The sequence below is a fragment of the Nothoprocta perdicaria genome, unplaced genomic scaffold (genome assembly GCF_003342845.1).
Source record: "Nothoprocta perdicaria isolate Ctin4 unplaced genomic scaffold, notPer1 scaffold_100, whole genome shotgun sequence".
NCBI classification, from domain to species: domain Eukaryota; kingdom Metazoa; phylum Chordata; class Aves; order Tinamiformes; family Tinamidae; genus Nothoprocta; species Nothoprocta perdicaria.
The window spans coordinates 1120121-1130393 of NW_020454095.1; the positions used below are offsets into that span (position 1 = coordinate 1120121).

General features: G+C 36.7%; 1 non-coding gene across 1 annotated transcript; it reads right to left on the reverse strand.

The window, feature by feature from the left end:
* Positions 1 to 7504: 7504 nt before the first annotated feature.
* TRNAM-CAU lies at positions 7505 to 7576 on the reverse strand. The gene has a single exon. It is a non-coding gene; the product is annotated as a tRNA-Met (tRNA).
* Positions 7577 to 10273: the final 2697 nt, after the last annotated feature.

Below are 10273 nucleotides of genomic sequence, written 5' to 3' on the forward strand. Positions count from 1 at the left end.
TTTTTTTTTTTTTTTACTCTCCAATCACAAATCCTTGCTGGCCTATTTCCACAACTGTCCAGGAGCAATTCTGTGAGCTCATGACACTTTAATTCCAAAACTCTATTGTTCAAGCCACTGGTTTCAAGTTTCACGAAGTCCTTAGGAAAAAAAAAAAAAAATCATTCTGCAAGAAAGGCATAGCTATCATACAAAACTCTCCATAAAGGAAAATTCTTAACTAACTTTCAGTGAGTCGTCTTAATGAATATTGAAAGGACTCTGCTGTTTGCAATATTTGCTATAGCAAAAGGCATTATCATGGAAATGTGTTACTGTATCTGTACACTATTTCAACTGCTATCTCTGCACTAGATATCCTGATAAGGTCTTCCATGCTTATCATTATTTCACAATGCTGTCCTTTTGAGAATGGTCAAATTGTCAGCAAGTATTGATTTCCATAGTGCATGCGTGTTGGCTATGTTGCCCTACCAACCTGCTGCATTTACAGCTTCAGTGCTCATGGTTTTGCCCCTATCAGAATCAAGTGATAATGCAGTACTAAGAGTTTTGAACTGCTGGAGAAGCTCTGTTCTCCTCTGCCATTATGAGCCTTACAAGCCCCTTGGTTGAACCAGCTCTAGTGAGGTCTACAGCACAAGGTGTGCAGTCAAAATCAGTTGTTTGCTTCCATGCTCATCTAGAACGTGTGATTCATTCCCACTTCCATTGATCTTTTAGATCATGTTCATTTTACATTGGCCATTAGGCCACTTAAACTTTATTAGTCATRTTAGAGTGAACAGGATTAGAGGCCAGGTCTCTTTCCTGTAATTCTTGTTGCCATAAGAATTCAATAATTCAATAATTCAATTCCATTCACTTCATGCTATTCTACTACACAGAGTTTCTAGATTAGGGATACACAAGGGTATATTTATGTGTGTTCCTCTTAGTATCCATTTGAGAACCTGTTATCCATGTATATGTGTTACTGCGTATTTTAAACCTATTGATACTARTGAGTTAGGAAGGGAGAAATCCAGCTCAAAATACAAATATAGCTCAAAATACACAGGTACAGAAAGAYAAACAAGCGTTTGGGGAGTTTTGTGAAAAGTAACTTACACTGTAWATATGTCTGTCAACATCTCAGCTTTTATTACAGTAGAAACCTGCACACATCATGAAATTAGCAAAACAGGGGATACCTTTATCTGAAGACTCTGAAGCATAAGAATGGCAGTAGTGGGTCACAAGAAGTCGTGTCATCCAGTCTCTTCTTTCCAACACTGGAAGCTTAGATAAATCATAAGAACAGGGAAAGCCTATAATACTGCTTTTTTTCTGTATTCCAGTAATTTGCAAGCAAAGATATCCTTTGCAGGAAGAGACCTAGAGTTTCACAATGGCCAGTTGATTTATTTCTTTCATGAACTTATTTGATTGCTTACTTAATCCATGAAGTTCTAGCATCCATGATACATTGTAACAATAAGTACCATAGGAATTCTGAATTTCAAGTATTTTTGTTGAGCTGTTGTGAGCTCTTTTTTGGGGAGAATGGAAGCTGAATAGACAAACTCATGGTTATTTTGGATAGCAAATTCAAAAAAGTTGCATCTGCTCACAAGTTGTGAGTAGAAAAACAATGATTTGCTTTGGTTTGTTCGTTTTCATTTTTTTAGTAATGTTATTAACATGACATGCAAGAGCCTGCCACTTAATTCCTGACTACCAGAATAATGAAACTTAAACACACAAATAAAATTATGGTGTTCCAGCCATKTGTGTAAACTGTATATAGTATACAAACTGTAGTAGAGCTATAGGAATGTGCAACTTTATCTTTGAATACAGGTAGAATCAAAAGTCATTTTTATGGGTACATGAGCTTGTTTAGRTGTATTCAAAAGTAAGGTAGTGTTAGATCAGCCTTCTAAAAATGACAGCCCTGGTTTTGCCAGACCCATAAGAATATGCTTCATTTTAACCAGGGTTCCTTCACCCAGCCTGAAGCCCCTTGTTGAACTGGAGCCTGCAGAGGAAGCCAGCAGGATGGACTAGCTGGGGTAAGGTTTGTGAATATCTCTCTGAAGTGGAGCTTTCTGGGCTTAATGTGTTCAATAATCAGTTCATACAGGGCAGTGACTGAAAACTCAAGATGTCAGGCTTATATAACAGCTCCTTCAGAAAAGCAGCTTTAAGTTTTCAGCAGGCTTTATAATAAAGAGCATGCAACAAAGGACTGAAATGTTCACCCACAGACAGTGAAGTGCTTGCTTTGCTAGCGGTATTCACCCACCATCAGCTCTCAGCACATCCTTTCATGGGGGAGAGATGGATCTAATGTTCTTCTTCGTCCCTAATGCATGTTTTTACATTATCCTTGTGTTATTTTACGTGGGTTCTGATAGCAGCCTTAATACAGCAATTTGTAGAGCTGCATCATTTTATTACTTTTGTTGTTGTTGTTTCTAAAAAAAAAAAAAAAAAAAGGTATATGCAGCTGAAAGTTTGAAGCTTTTTCCCTCTTGGCTAAGGTTGAAGGCTTGAAAGGGAAAAATGGATATTCATTTGAACTAACTCAAGTTTGATAATTTGTATTAGTACCTCTGACTTAGTAACTCAGAAGCGTTCAACTTCATCTGTTCTTGTTTAGCCACCTAGCATGACCATGAGCTCAAGAATCAGCTCTCACACTGCAGCTGTCTAAAGAAAGATGAATCACACCCAAGGTAACCAGGTTTGACATTTCCCACATGTCCAAAATTTCACCATCACGTTCTGCAAATTTAATCTTTCTAATATCTTAGTAGGTAAACTTTTTCTTTCTTTTTTTCCATATAGCACTTGAATTTGGCAGAGTATAATTTCTGCTATAATATAGGGAAATAGCAGCATTGTTACTTATTTTGCTATCTTGCAATGACTTTACAAATAGCATCAATCTTGGGAGAAGGTTATTCTGATCTAGAGCATTGATGTAAAAGAACCTACACCAGTCTGCATTCTTATTTTGATATTAAGACTACTACTTTGGTTAAGAATCTAAATCACAGTAAGCTGTTATTAATATGAATTCTTATAGTCTCCTACATCAGTTTAGCTAAATAGCTTTACTGTAAGTGATGCACTGTTTTCTCATCTAGACAGAAGAAATTTCTAGTTCTGCCATCTCCTCAAATTGAAGCTGCAATCTTGAATCTCACAATGCCAGGTCTAATTAAAAGTGCAATGCTTTGGGTTCTGAATGTATATAGGACACAGATTTTCAACTGATCTTCATTGCATGGCTCTGTGTGCCCACCAGAGTCTCACCATATCTTCTGCATCATAAATTCTCTTATTATTCTTCATTTGGTTTTTATTCCTCCAGCTTTGGTGCTTCCCAACTACTTTGACCATGTTTAGACTGCCTGGAGGGGACTTTAACATGTTCCRGGCTTCAGTCAGAGTGCTTTCTGACCTCTTTTACTTTACCCCATTCTTCTCTCCTTTCTTCTTTRACTTTCAGTCATTTATCACCAGTACAGTTGGAGTCTGCTTATTTGTACCCATATGTGCTAATGACTCTCGCCCCAGTGTTTCATCTGACTGTTGCCAAAACTGGTGCCACAGCTTGCACTTCAATATTTCCCTTACCTTACATATGCCTCAYTAAAATAAATACTGAAGATAACCTCTGGAAAACTTATTAATCAAGAAAAATGTCTGCTAAGAACTGTCTGTAATTGCTGACTGGTCTCTGTTAGAACACTATAAAAGGATATCCTATCAAAGCTCAGTCAATAAGGCTTGACTCAAGCATTTTATTAATGAGGTGTCTGATTATTCCACAGACAATTTGTTTTTCGTATTGTACTCACTGAACAGTGTAGTATTCTAAAAATGAAGAAGAGTCATTGGATCTTGGTTTGAATTTATATAAATTAGCAGTCATATTATCTTACCTATTTTGCCAGCCAACACAAAAATTGTAAAAAGAATGTAAGCATTATTTAAAAGTGTAGGAAAAAAATCATTAAATTACACTTTTCTAAGCAACTTTTTCTTCCCATATTTCATTAGCTCTATAAAATATTACTTTCTGTTAAATACCTTGTATTTAGAAAAGTAATAGCAAAAGAGTCAAATTGCTATGCCTTMCAAATCTTGTGTGGAAGGGCTTTAGAAAACAAAATAATTGGAGTCTAGTTCCATACTCTGAGTGAGTAAGATACTCTTTGTAATTTTTCAGAAGTATTATGCATGCTGGTTCTCGGATCACTTTTGTTAGTTGGAAACTATGATATGGGCTTCTTCACAAATTGCTAGGTCCTTCTACATGCCAGTGTGTCAGAAGAAACAACATACCAGACTGAAACCAAGTCCTGCAGAATTCGTAACGCAAAGACAGAATGAGAATCTATGGCCCAGTAGAGCTTCATGTCTTTAACATATAGGYAGATTTTTGTATATTCCATTAAGTGGTCAAAATCATCTTCTACTACATCATCAACCTAGCAGCTGTGCAGTCATGTCCACTGAATGGAATCGATGATTCATTTGGGGATGGAATTTGGGATAGAATTTCATCAGTCAGTCATCTGAGGATGTTGCAGTTATTGGGAACAGTGTTGCAGAGAGTGTGATTCTCCTCCTTGCAACTATTGTCTCAGTGTGTTGTGTGCTTAGAACATCATCTACACTATACCAACGGAGATGAAATGGTATTAATCAGCATTTTGCACAAGTCAAAATTTGAGATCAGGTGATAAGCACCTAAACTATCCTGGTTACTTCTAGGCAAACTGCAATTCATTGCCTAGTTTCAAGAAACTTTTAGTTATTCYATTACTCTGGTACCTAGTTTAAGATGTAGGAATCACTAGTCCACAGAATAGCTCATTTCTCTTCATTAGAAGACCAAATATTTTTCTGTGTGGAATTTTCTCAATAGTCTCTCTTGGCAAGATCCAAGGGGTCCTATGATATAAACTAAAATATATGTTTGCCCTAACTAACCTGGCAGAATTCCCTTACTGGAGCAAAGCTATTTATAGGGTTGAGTCCACTTTCATCTTCTGGATGATGAGTGTTGTCTCCTCACTTTGTGGCAATGCAAAAGTTCCTGACTGTTTTGAGTTGACAATCCTGATACTGAGTGTATCCTCTTCCATCTACCTTTCAGTTATGATTGTATTCTCCTACTTTGGGACCTGTATTTTATTTTGAAGGTTTAACTTCGATCTAAATTAGGAGAAATATATGAAAACAACCTCCTCTATTCCTTAGCGTATAGATTTTTTCCATAATTCCTGTGAATAAAAAAATACAAATAAGGTAAAAGATCTGACAGAATTAATTCAGTACATAACTCTAGAGGCATTGCAATCTGGCAAAACAAATCCTAATGAAATCATCCTTCAAAGAAAACCTTAAGTTATATAATGAATATCAAAATGATTAATATGCTTAGAAAGAAAAGCAGAAAAATAGACAGAAGGTATGATTGAATAAAATTCAGCTAACTGGGGTAGTTTGCATTTCATTTTATGATTATAAATTCACGTTATAGGTGCAAAGCAGAGACTTGACATTATTGCCTGTCTTTTGATCAGTAAGTCATTATGTGGATTTTTCTGCTGTGTCCCTGATTGATATCATATCACTAACTATCCTGTAGCAACAATCCACTAGCAAACTGGCACTACATCCCATTACTCAATTTTAATCAGAATAAGATATTCTGCATTAGCTCTCACTTTCAATGGTATTTCTTTAAAATTACATAAATGCTACTGCAAATTGATTTAAGCCCAGTATGATCATAAAGATACTCCATTAAAAAAGAGTCATTTTCTTGCAGTGCAGAATAAAATTTACMCTTTGATAGTTTAAAGGACTGCTTTACAGACATATTTGAAAAGTTAAGATTATCAATAACCTTAATCTGAAGTGGGTTCTTCTACCTATGTCAAGCACATTCAGAAGGCATAGTCTGATTTTCATTTTTWTCCTGTAGTGTTTGTTAACAGGGATAATTTATTATAGGGTGAGCTATCATGTCTTTCAGTGATAGTTGCAGTTCCTGCAGTATCAGAAAATGCAGGTTTGTAGAGGGACTGGGGACTTAATATGCATCAGTTACTCCTCAGCTTTACACAACACTGTAAGTTGGGGTCACCATGTGATTTTCTTTTCCTGTGAAACACAAGCACTCCTTATGAAGCACAGAAAGATATAATTCAGTGTGACTCTGGACTAGAGACAGGAGCAGTAGTTTTATTTCCCTTGAGGAACAGTACTCGTGTTTCCCTGTTAAAAACAATTTAGGGCTTACTTTTTCATTTGAGTGTCAATTTTTTTCATGGCTAACCTGAATTATAACATATTTGCTTTGAAGAATGATATAAAACTACTGATGCAATTAAAATATTATTCAGAGGTGAGGCTATAGGAAGTATAAGTTTATATAAAAGCAACTTAATTTCACTGCTTTTGAAAACATTGCCCTTAGTCTAGTTTAGATCTGTTTTCATTAAAATCTTGAAGACAGGAGGTTAGTTCAATATTTAATGTATGTCTTTCAGTAGCTTGTAAAATTAAGCAACTATTTGTGACCCAGAAATATTAATTTRCCTGAAATGTATCTGTATTTTCTCTGCAAGCTAAACAAAAGTTTTTTTTCCAAAACTTCTCTCACTTAGTCACATTTCTGAAAAAAAAAAATGCTAAATACAGATATGTGCACAAAGCTATGTCATATGTCTTTTAYCTTTCCCACTATTGTCTTTTGAGTCTCCTCCTGTATAATAACCCAGATCACTGTCCATGCTGTATGCTTGTTTCTCTCCCATGTCCACTTGTCCTCTCCTTGTCCCTCAGAAACACCAGATCTCATGAGGGGTTGTACTGGCTGAATCAGAGCCAAAAATASCTGTATGCTGAGATACTGGGTAGTATGAGGCTGTCTTGCTAAAAAATGGGATCTTTTCAAGTAAGTASTGCTTTGTTGTGTTACTTAACAGGGTATTCATTTAATATATATATATTAGTGAAACATACTGTGGGCCAAAGCTTTGGCAAAAATAATAAAGCATGACTCTGTGTTAACCAATGGGATCATGTTGATTTAAACTAAAGTCTAACCCTTAAAGTGGAAGAGCTGAGGTTGCAAGGGAACCCTAGAGATCACCTAGTCCAACCCCCCTGCTCCAGCAGGGACACCCAGAGCAYGGGGCACAGGGCGGCATCCAGGYGGCTTTGGGAGATCTCCAGAGAAGGAGACTCCACAAYCTCCCTGGGCAGCCTGTGCCAGGGCTCTGGCACCGTCACAGTGAAGAAGTTCCTCCTCACATGGAGATGGAACTGCCTGTGATATTTAGAAGACCAGATATGAACAAGCTGTTCCCCTTGTGTGGGCTGTGCTGGTGGCATCGCGCCGCGTTGTTCCGCTCGCCCTGGCCACAGGACACGCTGCACGGGTCCATCAGGCAGGGCAGAAGATCAACCCTGCTCCACTAAAAGRTGGTGCTGCTAGCAGAGGATGGTTTCGATCCATCGACCTCTGGGTTATGGGCCCAGCACGCTCCCGCTGCGCCACTCTGCTGCTTAAAAAGCAGACACAAAGCCCCTTTTTAGGCAGAAAGCATCTCTTCAGACAGAAAGGWTCTCTTTCAAAAGTCTCTCTTTTTCAGACAGAAAGTCTCTCTTTAGGCAAAAGTCTGACTGACTTGTGATACTCCACCCAGCTATCTCATAGATCACCTTTAACAGGCTAGTGTTAACAGGCTAGTCAATTCTCTACTATTTTAAAAGAGAAAGCATGGCTTCCACCATAGAAGCATAATTTTTTCATGGATCAAATCCCATTGACTTTTATGGACCTGACCACTTCAACAGAAGGTACAAATTCATAGATACTGCAGTTTTCTTCATGTTACTCGTTCATTATTACTTTGAGCCTATTCTGCATTTCAATAGTGCTGTTGCAAAAATGCTTATTTTGGAGTTTTAGTACATTCTAGAATTTCTCAGATAAATTTGTCAGATAAATTTATTGATTTATTTTGCAAATTGTACAAAAGGGATTTCTAGAGACAAAGTCTTAATTAATTACATGGTTTCAAACACTGTAGCGTTTACAGGTTTACTTGACTTTTCCAGGTTTGCCAACACTTGCTATTCTTACTACAAACAGCACACTAATTTCTTGTTTTTATATCCCTGTTCTATAAGTCATTTGATTCTTTGTGCATTCTTTAACTATAATTTAAAATTCAAAAATGCTTTTTTTCTCCCAGTTATAAAGAGAACAAATTAACACAACTAGAATGAACTTAAGAGCTCAACAGCAGACAAGAAATCCAAATGTGTAAAGTCTTAAGTCTCCTGAAATTAAAAGTCCTGAAATGATACCCATATATTTCACAGCTCTAGCAAAAAAAAAAAAAAAAAAAAAAAGGTAGCTTAAATGTATATTTTAAATCTTAGCATGTTGTGGTCTGATCATTTGTCAAAACCCACAACAATTCAACCACCCCACCACTTGTACTTATAGCCCATTGCAAAATGTAATCTTTTAACTTTTTGAAAATGAGGTCCATCTAGCGGACACAACTCTATATTACAGCAGATAAAAGATCTTTTGCTTCTTAGGTTTTTTTTAATATAAGCTTTTTTTTTAAGAAAGGGATTTATTTGGAAATCCTTGCAGTGTACTTGAGCTGTATTTAAGAACTGGAACTCAGAAACACAGATGTAAAATCCAGAATTAGCATGATTAATAAACAGATTTTCATGTCAATTTTACTGATGAAGACTAGCAAACAGTGTGCTGAGTCCTTCATCATCTTGACTATAGTARCACATGAAAGTTATCATGGGTCTTAGAATAAAAAGAAAAAAAGCTCTGTGAGAAATGCAATGAGAGCAATTTTATTCAAAGGTAAAGTGTCTTTCAGCATGAAACTCAAGTGCTGGACTGCCATAAACAATCTGCTGCTGCATTTGACATCTTGCCCTCATACCAACATGCAATATTGTTACCTATAAGCTGTGGAGTCATCTACTGCCCTGACGCCTCTCTTTACCATTACTGGCTGAGTGAATTGAGTGATAAATATATGTCTCTGGATCCTCAATAACAGCCACTTATCACTCCCTTAACTCAACTTCCTACTTCAGTTCTTTAGGAGAAATGACATGAGGTCAGAACAATTGGAAAGGTTGCTGCAAGTCTTGTTATGCCTGCCTTTTTCTTCTTCTAGTGTCTGTATCAGCCTAATTAATTGCCCGGTAGTCTGTCTTGCCACTAATCCTTTACATTCACATCCATTTAGTTTCATTAAAAAACAATATGTGCAATTCCACAGACATTTTCTTCTTTTGGTATGTTTGCTATGCTTGTTATAGTGAAAAAGTTCAATTGAAACAGAGTATGTTCAGGAAGAATCTTTATATTTTACTAATTCAGCAACTCAGYATGAACAACACTTTTGTGGTCTCAGTGAGATTTAATATTATAACAGCCTTTTAAAGACCTTTCTCTTAAGACTGCTTTTGAAAGGGTATTTTAGATAAAGAAAGTCAATGGAACCCCAGTCAGGCTGTCAATTAGACAACTCAAAAGCATAACAAATGAAGTGAGATGACAATTGGTAAGTGACATGTTGCTATATGTTGGTGCTGAACTGTATGCAATAGATTTGCAACATTTTGATTTGCATAACTGAAACTCAAAATATAGTTGGTGTACTCAGCTTTCTCTTTTGGGGAGGGAAGCTCACAGATCAATATTACAACTTAGTCTCTTTTGCACATGAGGATATTAATTATTGCTTATTACGGTTATTACTCATATAACACCAATTCTATTCCTTGCTTATTGTGATATAAAAAACTCCTGTAATAATCTGAGTGCTTTACCACCATCAGTGATAAGATTTGCGTTCTTTTAGAGAGGTGCAAGTGTGAAGGGGAAGAATTCATTCAATTATTTAAATATCTATACACATCACTACATATGTTTTAGAGAATGTGACAGAAGTGATATTGAAGTTTGCATTGACTTTGCAGGAGGCTGCTCCATTTTTACCCACAGAAAATCTTGTCTTCAAAGATTTGCCATCTTCCTTCTAGAGCTCTGCAAGATCCACGCTCAGCCTGGAGAACTGTAAACAGCATGCCAAACAAGCTTAATTTCCAGGTTAAAAACTGGCTGCATTGCTGGTATTTGCAACAGGGTTTCAGCTTCTATGACCATGGAATTCTACCTGCTCTAGGTGTCCCTGCTTGAGCAGGAAGG